Raw genomic sequence first — 23,897 nt, forward strand, 5'->3', positions numbered from 1 at the left:
GCTTCGCTGACACATGGTCATAAAGTCAAACTATTAAGCTGTAGCGGAAAGGAAGCCGTTACATAGGGTGGAACTGCGCGGCTTCAGTTTTATATTGTATTTGATGATTGCAAGATAAAAATTTATCAAGAACTAAGTTCGTTAATTGTGAGATGTAACTGGTTGCTTTTAATTATTAATTTATTGATGGATATATGCCGCCATTTTCAATGCGCAAATAATAACTCTCGCCAAAAATTTACTCATAAATTAAGCGAAGCTGATAGTAGGCTATCGCGAATATTTTGGCAATTTGGCCAGACAGCAACAGCATCATTATTCGCACCGCGGATAGTTTGGCACGTGGTTGTGACGGTGAAGAATGCTGCATGAAGACTGGGAAATACGAAGCTCTTTTTTGGTCGAACTTGTGCCCAGAAAATCAAGACTCAGAATACAAGCGATATACGCTGCGCACTGATTGCGGCAAGAACAGTCGCCAGCCGTCGAGTAATCTGATAATCGGTGGAACGCTTCGTCTTTTATACATCAGTCATCAAACCCTCCAGCGTTATCGCTGGTGCTCGCGCGCAAGCTCTCGAACAAACTGGAATATTCGCGTCCGGCGCGTAACCTTAAAATGTCATACAATCGCGAAACTTCTCAAACATTGCGGCGCGGTCCGCGTCAAATGCAGCTAACAGTCTGTGGGTGAAACCCTAATATATCAAAACAAAGCAATAAACACGCGTGGCAGTAATATCGCTAGTAATATTACCGATGATACTACCGATTCAACTATCGATAGTTTATCGATAGTAGCACTATCGATAGTTTGTTTACACTATCGATAGTTTCAAAGAAACTATCGATACTATCGATATTAAATTTACCGATAGTTCTGCATCACTACTCTCCACACTAAAGCGGCGACGGTGCTGCCACATATAGGTTGATCTCGCGACCAATAACGCAGACACGGAAGCCGATGCCCGAGCGTTGAAGTCAGTGATCGAAAACGGGCGGGAAAGTCATTTTCAGTGCGCCATGGCCATGGAACAGTCGCGAATAGAAATCGTCGGCATAGATACACATGTACACATTGGTGGCTAGCAGACGACGCAAGGAGCAATCGACACTGAACGTGCTTCTGGCGGCAACTCCGCTAGATTTTGCTGGGCATTTTTTAGAACATTCAGTACAAGTTGCTTTACGAACTTGCTCACTAATGTTTCAGTAACTCAAGCAGGACAGACTGGGCGGCAGCCTTGAGCAGCTTTCACGTAGCAAGTGCGCGCGCAAAGAGCGGCACCCGACTCCTCTCTGTGACGTTACACGCGAGAGGGCGCCACTCAAAGATCTCGAGGCGAATACTTGTACAGCGAGTGGTCCTTCCAAGCAAAGGCGCACCATCCTGAACTGTCGGCAGCGTTTTCTTGGTGAAGACTAAAAAAATGCGTCAGCTGGTTTTCTTCCTGCACTCGGAAAAAAGTATAAGTCACTCTTTTGCAGAGTTCTGACTTGCCACGTATAACACTCTCTTTGTGGCTTATAATCAGCGCGCTCTAGGATTGTGCCCTGACCTTCTAGGATCAGCGGAAGGACTCTTATTCGAGGGATCACATTACCACTTATAAGGGAGTCACACAACTCTTGCCGGTAACACTTATATGTGGGTCAAATGACACACAGCGGAGCGTCAAGCGACTCCACAACTATATTAGGTTACTGAATTGACCCATTCTCTGCTTTTTCGCGACTACTGTTGGATATAAGGAAAGATTCATTTTAACGAAGTCCAATAATACTTGCCGGCAGCGAATTCAAAAAGGAATAGTTCAATATTAGCATTATTTTAAGGAAACTCGTCAAAACAACATACCTTTTCCAGCAGAGTAATCTAGAAAGGGCGAAAATATGGTTTGCGATTTGCAATTAAGGCGTTGAGTTATTAATTATTTACATGCTTGGATTAGTATAGACAACTAGAATGTGTGACAGTGATGTGCATAGTGTCATATAGTGCGAAATAAACTGCCGAAATCGGCATCATGTTTCCATATATATTACTCATAATTATGAATAAATCAAAAAGTGGTGACGGCTGGAGGCATCAGATTTCCGACTTGCTATGTTGTCGCTCCTGCTCAGCGTGAACAACCATGAAAAACTGTATCTGAAAAGCAGGACGTGATGTTATGATGTGAAAACGGAATTGCAGTAAGAGTTTCCAAAACGTACACAATCAGTGATTTACACAGACACAATGAATGCTAATAAAACAACCAATGCGAACAGGCATGGTACAGAACCAAGTTTTCTGCCGTTATCTTGTGAAACACAACATTCAATTAGTGGCTTTTGTAACACGTCACTTAGCGACAAACTTGCATCACAAGGTGATGTAAGCCTCTTTTAAGCAACAAACGAAATTGGTTTAGGGGTCTTTGCGTGGGTGCCACTCACCTCTTTTCCTACGTCGTATTGTGGCAACCAAAGGAAATGTAGGACCAACTGCCTCGTTGACAGGGCGAACGCCGCTGTTGGTTTTACCATCACGAGTGGTGAGGCGCCAGACCATAGCGGCAGCTTCGTTTCCCCGAATGTGGCAGTCAACTGTAGTGAAGAGGCGTGATAAGCAATCCGGCATCCCGGGAATAACACACACACACACACACACACACACACACACACACACACACACACACACACACACACACACCACACACACACACACCACACACACACACACACACACACACACACACACACACACACACACACACACACACCACACACGCACGCACTGATTATTTGTATTTAAAAACACTTTTTGTTCAACGCACCGTTAGTGTACACACATCTGACAAGTGTGTTTCGTGTTAAATAATTTCGCAACGAAATCAAGCTTTACATAAAAGAAGCGAGAACTTCATTTCGCAATAGGCAATGGCTACGCACAAATGAAATCACTTCGTTCGTCAGAAATCGCTTCATATATATATATATATATATATATATATATATATATATATGAGCACTAACAGACCATAATGCCAAGGAAAGTATAGGGGAAGTTATTAGTAGTAAATGTAATGTAAATGTGAAGAAAGAGAAGTGGACGAAAAGATAGCTTGCCGCGGGCAGGGACCGAACCTCTACCAAGTGAGCTGCCGCGGCAGCCACCCCCTCGTCCACTTTATGGGGTATATATGTGTATTTAAACGTAGGAGTGTAGCGCCGATCGCAGCCGTGGCGGCAAGTGTGGAACACTCTTTTTTCAGCGTGTTGGCGTCACGTAGCACGTGAACTTATTACGAGTTGGCAGCTGACCAATAATCCCTCGCATACTACCTGAAAGCATCAAGTCTGCCAGAACGAGACCCTTGCTATGAGTGAAGGAAGGAAGTGGAAATTTTAAGCGCTCGTTGTTCTTTGTTTTACACTATATTAACGAGCACTAACTGACAATAATACCAAGGAATGTATAGGGGCGTTATTAGTAGTAAATGTAATGTAAATGTGAAGAAAGAAAAGTGGACGAAAAGATAGCTTGCTGCTGGCAGGGACCCAACCTGCGACCTTCGAATAACGCGTCCAATGTTCTACCAACTGAGCTACCACGGCGGCAATCCCCCCGTCCACTTTAGGGGGAAAAATGCGTATTTTAACTTAGAAGTGTTAGTCAGCGCCGATCGCAGCCGTGGCGGCGAGTGTGAACACTCTTTTTTGAGCCTGTTGGCGTCACGTAGCACGTGAACTTATTACGAGTTGGCAGCTGACCAATAATCCCTCGCATACTACCTGAAAGCATCTGTCAAGCTATAGCAAGCTATCTTTCCGTCAACTTTTCTTTCTTCACATTTACATTACATTTACTGATAATAACGTCCCCTATACCACGGCCGCTACATAAAATAAAGCAGGTGCGGCCTGCTGCGTGGCGCCGAAACGGCGTCCGGGGCCTAGTTCTCCTTGCGCTCGCTCTGGCGCCACCAAACGGTCCAGCTGTTCACGGAGAAGCGCTTCGACAGCCGCGTTTGTACGCCCGACACTTACTCCAATCAGGCCGTAGATAAGGCGTTTTATAGTTGCACATTACAGGTTGAATATTGAAGTCGTTATTAGAACTGCCGATTACACTACATATGTGAACAGTTTGCCCTGGAGTACCAATGTTTTGTAGAATGGGCCTCAATACTCTCCATAAATGCTGCCCGTTTGACTCAACTGAAATGAAAAGTGTCACTCAGTCACTGATCCCGTTAATGGACAGGCAGTCGCCGGGAAAGTTCCAAGGGCTGACTTATAGGCCCACCGAAACGCACCAGGAAAGCACACACAATTTAAATGTAGGTCCTTTTAGTGCGCCAACTAATGCCGGTTGTGGTCCAAAGCAAGAGATAGAGCCAAGAGTTGACAACACAAACAAAATATATTCTGAGTTAAGGCAGTACAAGCACCACGCAAACATCCAGACTCGGCTGGTATCAAATACAACTCACAACATCACTTAGATGGAGTTTAAAACAACGGGAACAAACTTACCGTGCTACAAATGCACTCTCATCTATTAAAAACTATCCAAGAACACTAAAATGTCCTTGAATATTCACCAGACGTGTGCAGCCCACAATTCTTCGAACGCTTCTCGTATATTTCTCTTTCATGAAACACTCAAACAATATCCAGCTCTGGTCACCGTCATTCCGTGACACTCTTCTAAACAGTGCTCCCACTGTGTCATCACTAGAATATCCAAGATCAACTGACCGCACTACACGACTCACAAGAACAACATAATTTCTTCGCCGACTTCACCCTACCGTCCTACCCTCCGTCGTCTCTCGTTTGGATCCTTCCTGGTTTCGCGAACATTCCAAGTGATTGTTCGGCTCGTAGCACGTAGCGCAGCGACAGCTAGGGGAAAGGGATTCGTCTCGCCGGTTCGTCTGCGGAATGGGTCGGTTCCACTTTGATTTCTTGAATTCTCCCGATCTGCGTGGCTGCTAGGCTGTCGCGACCGCGACGGCGTTCTCGGTGGAGAGGATAGGGGTTCGCCCCGGGCGCCTTTCGATGCTTGTCTTTTTTTTTCGTTGCGCGCACCCGTTGGGGGTAGCAGTCAGCGCAGTGGCTTGATGCTGTAGTCAGGATGCGGGGGCGCGCGGCTGTTTTAGCGCTCGTTTGTGACAGAAAGAAGTGCTCTGTTACGAATATTACGCTTCCCGACACTGTAGATCGCATGGGAATACGTGGTACTTCACAGTAGCGTCTTTTCACACGTTCGAGTTGCACAGCGGCACACAACAGGTTCGCATCATCACACCGCTAAAAAAAAACCGTCTGCCACACACGCGCACACCAAAAAACCGTACTCATGCGCAGGAAACATGAGGCAAGCTGCTCAAACGCGCGGTCACACACAAGAAAGACACGGGAAAGCACACGGACACGCATAAATCCTGAGGCGACCACAAACACGAACCAGCGTCTGCCTTGCGGACCGCGCTTGTGGCGCCCTCACCCAAAACAGCTGCCGCTCAGCGGACCCGCGCTCGCCCATTGACGGCGACGCGACGCAGCAGGCCGCACCTGTTTTTTTGATGTAGCGGCCGTGCCTATACTTTCCTTGGCATTATTGTATGTTAGTGCTCATTAATATTGTGTATAACAAAGAAAAACGAACGAGCCCTTAAAGTTCGCACTTCTTTCATATATATATATACATACATACATATATATATATATATATATATATATATATATATATATATATATATATATATATATATATATATATATATATATATATATATATATATATTTAGATATATATATATAGATCTCATGCGGCATTTTTTGAGGCTGAGTACATAAGAGATCTTTGTATTTGATCAAATTTCTCAAGTGATTGAGAGACTGGACTTTAATACTTGTAAATCTGTTACCGTATTTTTGTTCACGCTGCTATTTTCACATGTACAGCAAGGGTGGGGGTAATTGTAACTATTTCATGATATCTGGATGTTTGTAAAGCATTTTCTGTATTACGCCTTTTATGAAAGAGCCTGTGGAATAAGTTTAGTTTACCTAGCATTGTTTTCTTTCAAATGTTTGCGCACGGTGAGCCATGTTGTACGCTACCTCAGAAGCAAAAATAAGCCAACAGCGTTGCGGTCGTATGGCCGTCTCTACTGTTGTTTCGCTTAGGTCTTCCCCGTGTGCTCTGTTCATAATAAAGTGCTGGGAGAGGCTGACAAAATAAGACGGTGTGCATATGGCTAGTGAATCACCTGCTACCGTGAGTAATAGCTCGTAGTCTGAAGCGGTCACTGCGCGTAAGTATGTCAGCTGATTCCACGTGTATTTTACCCTTTTTTTTATTACTCCTAATTCGTGCCTGCGTGATTACCCATGAGAATGATTTTTTTTCATTGTTTCCTTGAGCGTGTTCGTTTTGCGCCTTTTTCCGCACAAAATAATGTTCTCGAACTCTACCGGAACTAGGCCACGCTGATTGCGCTTGACACATGATTTTTCGCACTCTGCTGTTGCCCCAGCACTAACACAACGCTTAAAGATGGATAAGCTCCATTCCGCACCGCATTATAAAAATTAAGTAGACTTCAAGTGCCCTGTGTAGAAACTCAGCGCAAGAAACTACAGCGCGCAGGAGACACCCCTCGCTTGCCGCGCGATTCCCGAGCGGGGAAAGTCCAGGGGTCCGGCGCAGCAGCGGCGCGAAGCGGCAGTTCACCGCAAAAGGCCCACACGGGAGCCGGCGCCTTGAACACTCCCCCTATTCTAGGTTACTGTAACACGACGGTACAGGCTATCCCGAGCCAGCCTGTCCCGTCGTTTTCTTTCTCTGCGGTTCATACTTCCTACTGGTTTTTATCCAATTACGACATGTACCAACTAGACCAGTCCTTGGCCTTGATATCTGTTTTTCTGCTTCTACCTTCCGAAAGGGGTCAAATGGATACCCGAAGGGGGTTCCGGTGCCGTGACCTTCTTTTAACGTCTTTTTTCTTAGAGTGTAGCTCGTTTTATGAGGGTCCGTTTCGGGCCACATCTTCTTCAAAGAATAGATTGGCGCCCAATATCTTCATTTCGGTTGTCTTCTACTTCAAATACACCATCTTGGAGTAAAAGAATGACATGATACTGTCGCGCGAGAAACACAAATAGGCAGGAAGAACTATAAAAGTCGGATTCCTAATTTTTATATTGGAGTCTTGCACTACAACATCATGCCGTTCAGTGAGCACCAACATGCCTAAGGAAGACTAATTGTGAAACAAGAGCACGATATGAAAGCAACTATGACACAAATGAAACAGATTGGACGCGGCCATGTTGGTTGTTTTGATGCCTATTGTTGACGAAGCGCTGGTTTAATGAATCTGGCTTATATGGTTCAAACATATGCGAAATGCGGCTCATTTTGTATTAGAAAACTGCCGTTGTGAGTTCACGTAACAATAAGGAATTGCCCCATTGCGATTACAATTCCTTTAAATGTGAAACATAGTTAGCAGCGCCTTACACTCCCGTTAAATTTAGCCTAGTTCCGGTTTCTGGATTTGGCATTATAGAAAAAAAAAACGCCACATATGCTTTGTCTTGGGTAACCAGGCGTTTCTGATTCATGCTAAGCACGGAATAGTAAAATACGCTTTGAAAGAGATGGGCTGTAAGCACCAGCTTGCAGGTGTGTAGCACTAAACATCTGTGATAGAGCGCGGCCTGATGCTTGTCACTATGAAGGATGTGCCTTCTTTCAGAATAAATGAACAAATTTTTGCGTGGCCGCCTCCTCTCGTTGTTTAATTAACTCAAACCCTTATTCATATTCGTGGTTTTCGAAGGCTCGTTTAAAAGGAGGCATTCGCGAATATCTGAATGAGAAGAGCGCTCGTACATAGCACAAAAAATAAAGGAAAATAAAATATTACAAGTAAGCGTGAAGCCGGAAATGTGAGTGGACGATTTCAATTTGCTTTTTCTTCAATGTTATCGCATACTGTTGCTTTAATCTATTATACTACTGTACTTCACCTGACGTTAAAGCATATTTCCGCTCACATGTCGATGAAAATTCTGCAAGTAGACATTAAAAAATGTGGGATGGGTGGTATAAAAACGCGTTGCCGTTAAGAACACGAACAGCTTTGTTCATGCGAGTACGGCTTCCAAGAAATACGTTTTTCTCCGTTCATAAAACTTGACTTCAGAAATTCTAGCTGAAACCATGCTGGTCTTTACTGCTGTATTCTGCGTCGTCTTGTCATCGCTTTTTACTTCGGTTCATAACATGAATGTCCCCGACAAAGGTGAGAGAAACGGCCTCCTTTGTCGCTTTCAATACATTGGCATTTTGGTATAGATATCTCGTTTCGCCGAACACAATTTTAAGCCTGCACTTTTTTAAAATATTGCTAGCCATCTGTAATACCGTTTCTTTCGCATCTTTTCACGCCTTGTTTCGATAGTGTAGACATGACGAAAGTTAGGACTGTTACACATGACATCGTTGCATCAAAGCTGCCTTGAATATGCGCAATATAGTTTATTCGGACCTGATGTGACAGTGTTTTTGTGTCACATGTTCGGCGAACAAGGTAATGTGACTTATTAGCATATACAACATAAAACTGTAATTACGCGTGACTTCATGGGGAGTGAGCTTGCAACAAATTACTGATTGAAAGTAGGGTAGTAACTATAAGTGTTAATTTCTAAGGCGTTATGGACTTGCAAGGACCGAAATACTAACAGCGCTACGTAAAAGAATACGGCCGACGAAAGCAACGTCGAAATAATTCGCTCAGTAATAGTGTGAAAATGCACTTTCCCTTGCTGCGAATGGGACCTTGACAATGCGAAAATTTCCGAATTTTTCAGATGATGCCACCGGTGAATCTGAATTGATGGCTGAACAAGGCAGGGTACCCTCGGAGGATACCCTCGCCGAAACGCAGAAGTACAATAGTAGTCGACTGTCGCAAGTTCAGCTTATGCTTTGGGTTAACAGGGATTGATCTCGATGACTGTCGGCTTCAAGGACGAGTGAAGTGAATCACATCGCCCTAAACAGTATAAGCGCGAATAAAGTCTTTTTGAAGACATTTCTTTCAGGTGTGGTGAATCCTTTGGCAACAACTCTTCATTAGGATGAAGAAATTGCGCAATAAATAATGGCCTTAGAGGCCGCAGCCTTGAGGTCTGCCTGTTTGCGATGCTATGTTGTTAGAAACCTTGATTGCTTTGTATTCCTTGTCCTTTTAGGAAAAGGGTGTGACGCGATGGCGAACTAGAGCGGAACTTTGAAGATGGCGTCGTCATCTGTATTCCCCTTTTCCGCGTTTCCTTACCAAGCGCCTTCTAGCGGGAATAGTGGTATGCTTGAAGTATGGAAGGCTAACTCGCGAATATAGGTGAAGTCATTTTATTCTTTGCATTCCTTCGAGTCGAGCGTATTACTTGCGCTATACATATACGAACGTATAAACCATGAACGTTATGTGAACCACAGCCTCCGCGCAGTATTTGCACTGCGAATGTCGTGGGTTCGGTTTTTACCAGCCACAAAATCTCTTTTTGTGCGCGTTAATTTCCCGCTATCTCATTCCTTATGCTGCTGAAATAAGTGTCACAAAAGACTTCCGGCATAATTCCGTCGGCTTAACATTCCAACAAAAGTGAGCAGATCGATGCAATCTCTGTCCCCTTTTTGATTAGGCAGTAGAGTAATTAGTTACCTTACATGACAAAAAAGCTACGTCCTTTACTTTATTGCGAAGCCGTTTATGCACTCAATTCGCACCTGTGTGGTTTGTAACGGTTGCCTTTTGCCGGGAGAATTGGCTGCGTGCTATAACACAAGGAGAATATATCGTCTGTGTGCCCCATAGCCGTCATCGTCATCAATTTCTCGTCTTTCCTTTCGTTTATGCAGACAACACTATGCGCGCTATACGCGCTGCCGCTCGTATCCATTGACAGAACACAGTGGAAACGGCAAGAAGTACAGCACAGGAAGGGCCTCAGTATACGTGCCGGGGGCTAATGTACACGCCGCAGTGTGCCGCGACGTTGGCCGAAGCGAAGTCTCGGCCACTGGAGCTCCTCGCGACGCAACGAGCCCTGTGCCACATTGACAGAATGCGGCCTCCTCATTCAGCGGCTTCGACAACACCATCGCTCGAAAATGTAAGGTGCGCTCAAAGTCTACAAATTATTGAGCAAGGATGCGCTCCATATTGCTGCTGTGAACCTTCGGCTCCCTGCTGGCGCGATGTACACAGGAAGCCCGCCGCACTGATCAGCAGAGGCGGCACGGTCCATTCGCAGTGGGTCTGAAGCCACTTCGGTGTGCCCAGCAACGCAACCGCCGCCGACGCAGCGGCAAGTTCACACCTACTGTCACCCGACGACGTACACCTGAACACCGAAGACATGTGTCTTAATGTTCGACGGCACCTACAACAGAAGCACACTGGCCCACATGGCGCGCGCGGTTAAAGGCCACCCGAAATCACCGAGCAATGCATATCACACCAGTAAAGGGCTGGAGTGCTGCGGTTGTGTGTCGGGTGCGTGTAGAAGAAAGCGCTCTGGCATCGCTCCAGACTGACTTCCCCTGACACTTATGAACACTGTGGGTAACTGGAGAGCCTCGAACATTTGCTCCTACAGTGCAGGGCTTTAGAAACACCGCCGGGGGAACTAATGAACTGCTACTGCGCGCACGCAGTTACGGCCGACAGCGCTGAAACGTTTCTATGACCTCGCGGCCTCTCGGGCCTGCGGAAGGCTACTCATAGAATCATCGAGCAGTCCGTCCTGACCTGCCGGCTCCTCTCTTTGACGTAACAGTGCCGGTGTGCGGGCCCTGGTGGCTAACTCAACTCTTTCGAGGAGGTCACTTTTAAAGGCGAACTATGAGGTATTCCGCCCCTTTGTGCCAATATGTAAATAATAGACTGGTTTTATACATCAGGTGCAACTCTGCGGAAGCTATGCAAGAAGTCCTGTCAGCAAAACATGCTTGTCCGCGCGTCTCGCACTTGGCTTTCGTCGTTGTGAACGCTCGTGCGAGCCGACCACGAGTCTACGCGTGAGGCGTCGTGACGGTCTGCGAATGAGAGCTAAGCGATCCAGAACAACCTAATGATCTATAGAGAGCGCATTTTAGGCAATACTTATTTGTTCCTTGCGCTCCTATCGCGCAACTGTGATATATGAGCACGTGTAAAGGAAAGAAGTGCAAATCTCAAGCACTCGTTTTTCTTTGTTATACACAACATTATTGAGCACTACTAATTAGCACTATATTTTCCTTGGTATTATTGTCTGTTAGTGATCATTATTAATGAGCATGTATTGTATTTTTATAGTTCCTATAATTGCATATTTTCGAAATTGGCCACTACATGAACACTATTTAGCCTCAATTGTCACTTTAAAGTGCAGTTTGAGACGTTTATTCAAGTCGCCGGGCGAAATTGACTGTTCGGAACTGTATGGGGTTAACCCTATAGTCCTCTTGCTCATCGAACTTCCGGAAAACAACGACTAGCACCACTGAAATGGGATGCGCCGGCCAGCATACGCCGCGTTCGCTCATACGGTGCGTGCGAATTAGCGAATGGGAAGCCGCAGAGAGCCTTCGGGGAAAAGAAGAGTGAAGAGCGAAAGAAGAAAGAAAAATGTGGCGTGCAGGTGGCTTTTCTTTTTCTTTCCAATTTACCTTTTAACGTGTTCACCGACAGGGCAGCAATTGGCTCTATGCGATTGGATCTGCACAATATCAGACATGCCACGCCTTCTAGTCACTTAGCGGTCTGGCTATCTGCTCCTGGTCTGCCCTTCTCAGCCATGTCGAAAAGAAAAGCACACAGGAGTGTGCTGATTCGACTGTTGACACATGACTCACCATGCTACACTCTTAAAAAAAAGAGCGTCCGAAGAGAGCACGTCTACCTGACTCTTTTTGTGGCAGCCGACGACCGCCTTTTTTCCTTAGGGTAGTCACAGTACTCTGGTCGGCGCTTCTGGATGAAATAGATGACTCGCTTGCAGCAAGAGGGTCAGTGGTAGACATGCATATACAGTGTTTTTTTAAAGAAAGCTTCACTGGCTGCGACCAAGATGCAGTTCGCTCGTTTGGCTTGCGTAGAAAATGATATAGAGAAAACTATTGGTTGAGAATATAGCATGCGATCGTAAAATGCGGAAGTACGCACGTATTGTGTCTCGGCTTCACTTATGATATTGCTGAAAGAGCGCGTCGAAACGTCCACAAATAAGCAGGGCTCTCAAAAATGGAAAGTTTTGCCCTCCAAGACGACGTCTGACAGTGGCAGCGCTGAGAAGTATTCGAATATTTAAACATTTTCAAGTAAGGTTTGTAGATTCCTAACGAGTGACTGTGTAGCAGAAAACGTACGCTTACTAGTTAAATGCGCATTGTTGGTGTTGCACGCACAGGCGGTCGGGAACAGATCTAGGTCGACGCCTGTGAAAACATGTGCCGCAAAGCTGGCATTAACAGCGCAGACCGGTCATCAAAGCGACGCGTTACTCGTCACTTTAACTCGTCTTAAAAACAGAGAGAACAGTACCAGAATTATAGCGCGCGCGGTCATCATTTCCGCCAACCAAAGCTAAACTATATCTGCACGATAACTTGTGCGGACTCCCATGGCGCTCAGCATATATTGAGCACTAGGCACGCACACACGGCCTGACCGCAATCTCCCTAGCCTCCCGAGGAGGGCATGCACGCTCACCTGCGCCCCGAGCCCCACCGCACACCCCCCTTGCAGACACACACACAGGGCCCGCTTCGCCTCCTCCACATTAATATTATTCAATAGAGGCAGAACTAGGCATGAACATGTGTTTGTATAGCACAAAAACGAAACCAAGGTTGTGCAGGCGTCCGTGAGGGCTACTTTAATCCAAAGCTGAAGCCATCAATAATAGACAGCCATTTTAGCAGTCGTCAGACGGCATTGTTTGTGACTCGTCTCGTTGTGGTCGTTCTTTGGTCTGCCAGAATAATCCGCGTCGTTAGGCGTGATTGCAAGTGATAGTTTTGCGTGACTCTCTTTCCGGTGTCATGCATTCGTGGCGTAGTGTGGCGTCGTCGGCCCGCTCTTGCCGTGACTGGCTGACAGAAGTAGTGTCATTCAATGTTCGTGAAAAGGAGCCGACGGAGAAGTCTAGAAGAGCAATTGGTGACGTAGGCAGGTGAAGGCGAACAGACACTGTCGGAGAAGTATGAGTAGCGCGCACATGAACGCCAACTCAACGGCTACTCTGAACTGGTGACGTAAGCAGGTGCGCACTCGTATATGCGGGAGGGTTACAGCAATGCCCGTGACACCTGGCGAGCGCCGGAGGGAGCGCGCCCCACGTGTCCTATCCTGTGATGTATAGTCGCGCTCAATATGACCTGCGACACGCCTCGCGTGTTTGCAGATTTAGGATTCCTTTCACTAGCCCGTATTTCTACAAGTAAGCGCTGTTCTCTCAATGGGGGATGTTCCCAAATAAGAAAATACTGTCAAGTTACAGAAATGAAGCAAGTTGAAGTCGTGCGCAATAATTAAACTCATGAGGCCACGCGCTCCCGTGTTGCAAGGAATATTGAGCGCGACTGTACGTGCGACGAACGCCGTGTAAGCCGGCGCACTACTGGCGCAACGGGAGGGAGAACCGGGAGAAGCATGCAGCGAGGAGGATGTGACGTCCACGTGCCAGATGCTCGTGCCCCTATAGCGTATCTTAACTTATGCATACCTCGACTTCTACTCAGCCATTCCATCGCTTTTATATACGTTTTCCGCATTCGTGTACCCTGGTGTATTCCTTATGGAAACTTTTTGTATCGCACGAAGTGAATATTGAACTTTGTGTAGGTCACGTACAAATAGGCGCGTGGATGAGATCTGATGCGCCTAGGTGCCACATCGAGCCTGATCCGATGGGTTTCGGACTTGTAATTGCTGTTTATTCTAAACTTACTAATTTTACGACTCCAATTTTAACTTACTGCATGCCATAATGTCCACTATATCATATACAACGCCAGCTTAACGCATTCCATTCCTTTTGGTTCTCTTTTTGTATTAGCCATTTCGAACACCTCGCACCGGCGCTTGACAGGGTGGTCTCGAAGAAAGCAAGGAGTGCCACTCGGCGCTCCTGCCACTAGAAAGGTTGCTAATGCTCGACGATAGTCTGATAGGCGCAGCTGTACAATCTACCACAGCTTATCTGGCTTTGGTATCATGATTACAGCTTGCTAATTCCTATGGCGCTGGTAGCCGCCTGACTTAGCGCCGCCTTGATATATTCCGTGGGTTTAGCGTGCTTGTTGAGTAGGGAGCGGCAGTTAGTCTGCGAAATAGCGAAATTAATTTTTGTATTAGTCTGGATGCTCTGTTAGCTGTGCTGGAAAGTGCTCAAAGTTCCTTGCTCAGTGCACATGTTTACATGACTGGACTTGTCAAAATCGATGCCAAATTGTCGCTAGCGGGTTCTTTCAACCACTTGAAGTGGCTGATCCACTTAGTGTCTCAGCTGTTTGGACTCAGTGTACATCAAAGATAAATGCCCAGTAATCTAAACAACCCACTTATATAGTTTTAATATTTTATATTTAACCTGTAAACATGGTACTAACCATTATAATGAGCGTCTTAAGCCGTTAACCTATTCTAGCTTTTTTTCCTGAGCAACTCTGTAGGGAAAAAAGTTAAACATGAACTAAAAGAAAACTTTGTGAACAAGACCTCTCTTCCCGTTTAAGTTCGTTGGGATGGTGTCAGTGCTTGATGACGTCCTATACGTGGAGCGTCAGCATTCTTAAAATTCTTAGAATGCTGACAATCTGCTCCGGTTCGTCCGAGTTAGTTGATTAGTCTAGCTTGCGGTCAACTCAGTCACGTTATTGTCCTCAAATGCTTATATTTTGTTTCTGCTTTCTACAGCCGTAAACTCAAATTCACCACTGACATCATTTTAAAGACTTGAAACATTTATCGCATTGGTCTGGTGCGTTTCGCAGTAGAGTCAAAACACTTTTAACACGAACATCTTTATTCTGGTTTCCACAACGACTTCAGTGACGTCATTTCCGGTACGGAAGTGCCATCGGTAAAATTCACACGAAGAGGTGACAAACGAAAACTAGAAAACAGGTTTTGTTCACCCGGATGACGTGGGAATCAAACCCACGACCTCTGAGTCCACGACTATAGGTGCCGGGTGTTCTACCCACTGCGCTACCCACGGATGTGTTCAAGGTATCACAAACGTGCCTTATATCTTTCGCGCCTTCTCCCTGACACGAGGCTCTTGGTTGGCGGATGTGATGTCACCCTCTAGGTGCGGTGAAAGGAGGTACCGCATCATGACAGAAGCTAGCGCCGACAGGGACTGCCTCGGTAGTTTCAGCGCAACGGAGGCTTTCGGTACAATAATGTAGGAAACTCTGTGGCCAATGCAATGTGGTGTGCGCAGTGATTTGTGTACTTAGGTTATTTAAGTGCACGATAAGAAACCCCAGGTGGTCCCAATTTCCGAAGCCCTCCACTACAGCGTCGTTCTTAATAATATCGTGATTTTAAGAGGTAAACCCCAACAATTATTATTATTAGCATATGAAGAATTGTTCATTTTCGTGTTACACCGATTCCTATGAAGGATGTACCACCCATGTATATTTTTACATCATGTACTGAGCAACTTCATTAATGTTTGAAGGTTGAAGTTTATTTAATGTCATTACAGAAATCGGATGCAGGGACAAAAGGCCACACGAATGTATCGCCGTTTGCACAATAACCGTTCCTTCAAACGCATTCTCGGAGTCACTAACGCGTTCAACCCATCAGGCTTACCAGTAGCAATAATATATGAAATGTTCTTCCCGATAATCTTGTCAACATTCATGACCCGATTCGCCTCGAGATCTTTGAGTGGCGCCCTCTCGCGTGTGACGCCAGAGAGAGGACTCGGGGTCGCTCTTCGCGCGCGCGCTCGCTACGTGAAGGCTGTTCGACGCTTGCGGCCAGTCTGTCCTGCTCGAGTTATTGAAACACAAATGAGCAAGTTCATAAAGCAATTTGTACTGAATGTTCAAGCATTCGCCCAGCAAAATCGAGCGGAGCGACGACACCAGGAGCGGATTGATCCTGGTCTCGTCTGCTAGCCATCAATTTTTACATCTACATGTATGGCGACGATTTCTTTTCGCCACTGTTCTATGGCCGTGACGCACTCAAAATGACTTCCCGGCCAGTTTTCGATCACTGCCTTCAGCGTTCGGGCCTTGGCTTCCGTGTCTGCGTTAAAGCGCAACATGTGTATCCCGCCTGCTGCGCGTGTTCGGTTGCCAAGATTGCTCCTTCGATTCATTTCCTATGTTCGGAGTTCTAAGCGCGTGAGAAACGACGTGTGATGTCATTCAAATAAAAGAAGTGGTCGTTACAGGCAATAACCTTTGATTAAATCCAAGTTTTCAGCAGCTGCAGTGTAAGCGCGTTGTAAGTTCTTCAAGATTAAACAAGAAATAATATGGTTGAGAGCAAGGGTCATAAGGGGATGCACGACGGTAATATGAAATAATGATGGGTCGCGCGGAGTTTTTTCGTTTTATGCAACATGTTTTAATCCCTACGTTAATAAATCGACGTTTTCTGACTCGTTTATAGTCGTCTGTAAGTATGCTGAAATGAATTAGTGTAACCATACTAACGTACATAATACAAAGCTTTCGCATCGGAAAGTCGTGAATAAGATGTATTTGCAATAGAATAGTGCAAATCACTCTCAACGGTCGACTCCTGACAGGCAAGAGTATGAAGTTGGGCATGTTGGTAATGCATAACTGATCACGTATCGCAAACATTTGACACAGGACAAGAGATGGGTCAAAGACGAGCGCTTCGTACACATATATACTCTCGGAATGCGAAAAACAAACAAATCATTCAACAAGCTCACAGTTGCCATGCGCGAAAATCTTACATTCTCAGGAAAGCCAGTTCTTTTTGACAAAGCCCGAGAGAGGGAGTGCTGACGCAGTTCAGCCCTAATCTACAAATCCTCTCTGCCTCGATAATTTCTCTTGTTGTTTTATTTCTCTTTTTTCCCACGATAACGGTGTCATGAAAAAACGCTTTGCAGCCACACGTGCTGCAGTGCAATGTCTAGAAACCATCGCGACCATTCTTGACATTACAAGCATGTTCCCGGAGCCGGTCATTAATACAGCGGCCAGTTTGTCCTATGTACTTCTTGCCGCATGAAAGAGGTATCTGATAGATTGCATTTGCTGTACACGTGACGAACGGGATTTTGTGCTTTTTTGAGCAACCTCGTTTTGCATTTGAAACGTCCTTGGTGCACACGTACGACAGCTTTTTCGGGGCAGAAAATAGCACCTTCACATTGGCCCGCTCCCCAACCTTTTTCAAGTTGTGGGAGACTCCATGTAGATACGGGACTACAGCAAGCCTCTGAGGCCTTGCTGGCTCAACATTTGGGAGAACTTGTTCCGGGAGTTGAAGCTTCTTCACCAAACTTTCCGCGACTGAAACCTGTATGTGAGAAGGGTAACCGGCATTCGAAAGTCGCTCTGCTTGCTCTTTAAAACTGGCTGCCATTAGATGGGGGCAAGATTTTTCTAATGCATTGCGAAAGCACATGTTTACAATACCTCTTTTAACGAGTTTTGTGTGGGCGGAATGATACGGAAGCAGAGGATTGTTGCTCCTGGGCTGGTACGCCCAACAGGTGTGGTCTTGGTGAAAAGTAAAGGCTATGTATAAAAATCTTACTGTGCTGTTAGTTGGCAACTCGTAAGTTAACAAGAGGGGCCTAAACCGCTCCTTCATGAAATTGAGGATGTCTAAAGCACAGGACATGGGCCACAGTCAAGACGAATGAGGAAGTCGTCAACAAATCTAAAAATGTGCGTGGTATGCTTTTCACATAGGTCGCCGGAAACGGTTCTGTCAAGTTTGGCTAAAAACAAGTCACTTAGGATTGGAGCAATACATGACCCGACGCATATACCCTCCTTTTGAACGTGGGGCTTCCCGTTCCATTGGATAAAGGTAGCTCTCAAGTAAACGGATAAACGTTCTAAAAAAATTTACTAGACGGCACACGAGCACTATTTTGAAACGCTATACTACCAAACTTGTCAATGCACTCTTGTACACAACAAAGAAGTGATTCATGAGGCAGCGAATAATACAGGTCTTTTACGTCAATGGAAAATGCGCACATGTGCTGATGAGAATGAGGTCGGATGAAATCCAGAACCTAACCGGAATTTTTGACGAGAAACGGGTCGTCTACTGCTAAAAGGACAAGCTTACTTTGCAATAACACCGCTATACATTTTTCCACGTGCCATTTTCTGATACGAAGGCACGAAATCGTTTTCCAGGCTTATGTGTTTTCACACTGAAGAATGCCTCAAGAAAATCTTTTTGACTATTTGCTATGCTGCTAGCTAGTTTAGTGAGGTAAAGCTTTTCACACAACTTCTTAGCCTGAGATTTGTTTTTTGAAATAACAACATTGTCGTTGCATTTGAACACCGATGAAACAGCTTCGCTTGCTTTAGAATTGAAAAGGTTGAAAGAAAGAACGGCAAACCCTCCTTCCTTGTCGGTGGGAAGCACGGCGAGGGCGTTGTATTTGATGTAGGTCTCCACTTTTCTTAGCGGCAACCTGGATGTGTGTTGCGTCGAACGGAGGAGCACATCAACGCCCGCTCAAACACATCGGCCTTGTTCCGAGTCTGGTGCCCTGACGGACCAATGAGAGCCTTTCAAGTGCGGAAAACCTCGGCTCAATCGCAAACTTCGGTCCAAGTGAGAGGGTCTCATTCACTTCCGGTGGCAACTGTTACGGCTCTAACTAGTGAACGCTGCTCTTGCCTTTCTCATCATGCCTTTTCCTTGGTTTGACGTCCGTCCTCAGACGAGATAAGTCACACATCCAGATGGCTTCTGTTGTCTAGTGAATGATGCGCTGAAGTTCTCGAAGCTGTGGGCGTGGCCCGATCACTGTACTAGAAAGGCTCACAGGGCCCCTTATGCATTTGCCTAAGATGACTCGAAGGCGAAAGTCGTCTGCTTTTTCTTCAGTCGATGTATTTCCTTCCCCGCCCGCCTCCGAATCCTTTCTGCCTAAAGGATCGGAGGCGTTGCAAGCTTTCAACACATCACCAGGCTTTGCATTGCCTACGTGATCGGCCCACCGATAACGGAGGCAATGCTAAGGTACGATGTCATGTGATGACGTCATCATGTGACTTGAAGTTATGACGTCCCAAATTTTGGCGGTCTGTGGTGTCATGACGACGTCATCATGTGGTGATTTTTTCTTTACTCGTGCTGACGCTGCCGACGCGGGACGTCGACGGTCAATTTTCGCGTTTGATCATGAATCTAAGGCTTCCGCCTTCAAATATTCGATCTTGTTACAGGGCTGTAAAGAATAGCAATAACCAGTCACAGGGGCCAAAAGAATGGCGGGAAAGCTCTATTTCTCCACTTCTTGGACACATTCGCCGATTTTTAACACAAAAGTGTTTTATGCCGGGGTCCGCCAAGTACACCCGTCACGGATATGACGTTGATAAAATGGACGCCAACGGGCGAAAAAGAAAAAGAAATTAAGAAAAAGATCACCCGCTGGGAATCGAACCTACGATCTTGCGGCCGCGACGGCAAGCGCCCGACGCCCTACCGACAAAGCTAACTCGGCTTTTTTTTTCTTTATTGTCAAAGCAAACTCGGCAGATGCTCGACACGTCAGCGCCCCGCTCCGCGCCGTCTACCTACACCGCCAACAGAGAGCACCGTGCGAAAGAAAATGTGTGAAAGATATAAGGCGCGTTCGCGCCGTGTCCAGCATCTGCCGAGTTAGCTTGACATGGCGCTCGTGTCAAGCTAACAAGGCAAGTGTTTTGTGTACATAGGTCTACATGACTACTATTGGGAGTGGAGTCTGAATTTTCGTTTAGCTCAAGTCTGTTTAACCAACGCTAACTTCTATTGATCGCGTTTCACTTCCCAAGTCGCGTAGACTCTGATTCGCTTGGCGGAATCTTTGCGCTTAAATTGATTTCTAAATTGAATTCTAAGAAGTCGAACTACAAGGACGGTCGCAGCAGGTACCGATTAAATTTTATTGCGACAATGGTCATGTGTAACGGTTCTAACATGGCCCCCCTTTCCGCAATACTGAAACAATGGTAAGCCTTAATACGGAGAAGAAAGTGAAATAGATAACGAGCAAAATTTTTATAATGTAGGCTCAAATGTGTATTAAGTGCATATTTTCTACACCAAAATAGCATGCATTGGAAGGGGTGAATATGACAGTTTGTTTCCCTAATATTACTATGCCCGCAGGTTACAAGCCCACATGAATACTGAAGGCAACACGGAACAGAAGAATATGGTGAAAACATGCATGGCTCAGCCTGACCTAAAAGTGCAAACTTTGGTAAACATAGGAAAAAAGTATTTCTCGGCAGCAGCATTCGCATTCACTCGAATGTGCGTTGTTCTGAGGACAATACTGTTTTAATGGAATTCACTCGCTCAATTTTCGTTTAATTTTTCAAGTAAACAATACTACATGCTAAAGGCACTAGGCTAAAATTTGAAGGCAGACGCAGGACAATAAAAAAGTGAACGGTGACTAATAAACAAAAAAGTTCTCCGGCAAGATTTCTTGCTTGAAATTTTAAACTAGCTTATTTTCGCCCGGCTATGAGTGCTTCTTGCGTCGTAACATTCGCGAGCACAGCTGTGCTCGCGAATGTGACGTGAGTCGAAATGACTGTGAGTCGAAATGACTCACAGTCAATGTGACATGTGAGTCGAAATGACTCACATGTTTTGTGAGAATAAGAACACTAGGACAATTATAATATGATAAAACGTTTGCGAGCATGCGAGCCTTGGAGGTAAGGCGGGCAAGGCATTATTTCTTTATTTCACTCTAATTTTGTGCATGTGTCCTCGCAACGAGCTTCGGGCCATATTTCTTTGCCGGTGCCTGTACTTGTTGCTATGCAGCTGCTAGACGAGATTGCTGCGTCGCAACAGGTGCAACAAAGCACTTGTCTGGCAGAGCGCCTAACTATTCCGGGTATAGTATTAATCAGAAACGTTATTAGCTATGTATTCACGTTCACGTTCTCTCTGTCTAGTAGCGAAGAGCTAGCTTTTATGAAATGTACATCCCATTTTTCTCGAGGACAATACTTTAATGTAGCGCCTCGACATTTTGTTTTCCATGCTGCAGTTGTGAAGAGAGGCCTATATCCCTCAGCAGTATTGCTACAGGCATAAACTCGCGGCTCTTTCGCTCCTGACCGCTGGAGCAGCGCATTCAATATGACTGGAAGTTTGTGCGCGTCTCCTGCTAATAAAGCTCTTGGCAAGCATGTTCGCCCGCTCTTGATGTGCGGTAGGCTTGTGCAAAACCAAGTTAGGCACAGAAAGGATTCGGGTGGAGGCGTGGGCGTCAACACATCGACTGCGAAGAAAGAGAAGCAGATGGCTCTCGCCTTCGAGTCGTATTTGGCGATTGCATATGGAACCCTGCACATTTTTTTAAAGCATTCGTATGCTTCAGTTTAATTCACAATGGACAGCCATGGGCGTGTGGCCTAGTGGTAAAGACACTCACTTTCGGACCGGGTGGCGACCGGTTCAAACGCCGGCCCCGGAAATAAAACCTATTTAGTTTGCTATGGTGCGCGCCAGCAGTGTGTGTTGATGATTTTTGGGTGAGCGCGTCAGGCATTTTTTCCGCGGTGATGGGTTTTCTGGAACACCATCGTCACCAGCTTCGCAGGCCAGTGAATACAAGCTTCGTTTGAAAAGATGACTACGCTATATACTGGAGGGCTCCGAAAAATTTGACCATCTGGTGCTCTTTAACGTGCACCTAAATACGAGTGCAAGGGCCTCAAGCATTTCCGACTCCACCAAAAATGCGGCCGCCGCGGCCGGCTTTCGATCGCGCGCCCTTTGGGGTAGCAGTCAAGCACCATAGGGAACCCAAGCTCAAGTTTGCGGCGCGACGACAGCGCCGCGCCAGCCGCGTTGCGGCTCTGTCGGAAAGCTCTGAACCTTCGCGCGGCCGACTCAGCCCCTTTCACGGTAGCGGTAGCGCACGTGCGCTCGCTTTCTTCTCTCGGTGCGGGTAACTGGGAGGCCGTCAGCTGGGTACGTTGAACCAAGAGGCTTGCTGTGCGAAGCTGCGCATTTCCACGATGGCAGAAGCGACCCCGCGGAAGCGCAAGCGTGGTCCGAAGTATTGCGGTTTAGTGGCCAGCCACAACACTGCAGACAAAGCACACGATTCACGTGTTAAACTGTATCGGTTCCCGGGCGTGTCGCACGAGAAATAAAGGCGGCAAGCGTGGATAGCTGACAGCGCTGTCTCTCCTTCTATTTTGGCTGTCTGAGTTCATCGCTTTCGTTCGTTCCGACTACGTGAATCGGTAAGTAACGGGGCGCATGCACGCAGCGACTACTGTAATGATTACTCGCTGTCTTCTCGCATTGTTAAAGTCCAGTTACGGTTGTAGGTGAAGCAACTTTGTGTTATGATTCCCCGTGCTCGTGAGACCTACCCGTCGTTGTTGAACGTTCACATTCGAGTTATACTGTTAGCGTTGCGCGGTTGGTTGAATTCAAGTGAACACCGCACATTGTCAGAAGTTCGGCGCCTGCATTTCACGCGTCGGGAAGGCTGCTTTATCACGCCGGAACGGACGTCTGTGCATTTTCAGCAAGCTTTCACATCGTTCTGCAGGTTTGCTTTGTTTTTGTCACTTTATTGGGGTGATATATGTAGCGAGAGGGAGAGACGTGAAGGCGGCTAAAGTGGCCGTGCCGAAATCTCGCCACTTTATTCGAAGGCCCTAGTACCAGCAGAGCGGCAGCGGCTGCCGGCGTCCAGCCTCCAGGAGCGTGAGCACGTTCTACTGCTCGCGCCTCGAGCTCTGAGCATTAGCTGCGCGAGAGGCGCGGCGCGTAAGTGGTAAAATGGTGATGATGATCGTGAGCGGTGATGAAGATGCCGCTACAGATTACTCCCCCCCCGCAGAAATGAAGCCGAAATGAAAAACTATGGGGGCGTATATACAAGGCTGGTGACGCGAGACAATGTCCGTGGGCAGTCCAGGTCGTCAGCGGTGAAGGACTATCGGGAACCCTTGGGTCTCTGGCGGGCGGCTCTGGGAGAAGCGTAGAGGGCGGGGAACTAGGCGAAAGTACGCTGGTGTCGTGCCCAGGCGGATCCCACGACGACATGAAGGGGCCTTTCGGTAGCGGACCGGTTGGCGCAAGTGAGCGCGGCTGGCAGATGGAGTTGAGGGCAGGTGCACAAGGGCTGGTGCGGGCGATGTGCGCGAAACAATGCGAAATGGCGCAGTGAAGCCACGACGAGCAACCATCGGCGAGTAGCTGCTGCGATGGGTCTTTCCTGTGCGGGCACAGCGCTGACGCGGATGTCGGCACAGCGCGCCTGCACAGTGGCCACATGTCAGGTGGGCGGCGTCCTGTGTCAAGGGCTCAGGAGCAAATCTGCGGTGACACCGAGCAGGCGTAGTCGCTGCAGGCTCGGATGATGCACCTGTTCGCGTTGAAGCACCCTCTGCAGGTGGCACAGGAGGGCTCGTGCGCTGATCAGGATGCTGGATGCCGGCCGACGTGGCAGGCGTCACATGTTTGGCTTGCTCTGCCATTGGCGAACCAGCAGGCATGTCGTCCTCAGGCGCTTCCGTCATAGTAGCAGCGTCCTGCAAGTGCGGCCGGAGTTGGTAAGGGGCACGAACTTCTGCTGCGGTAGACGTC

This window comes from Rhipicephalus sanguineus, chromosome 2 (genome assembly GCF_013339695.2).
Source record: "Rhipicephalus sanguineus isolate Rsan-2018 chromosome 2, BIME_Rsan_1.4, whole genome shotgun sequence".
In the NCBI taxonomy this organism is placed as follows: domain Eukaryota; kingdom Metazoa; phylum Arthropoda; class Arachnida; order Ixodida; family Ixodidae; genus Rhipicephalus; species Rhipicephalus sanguineus.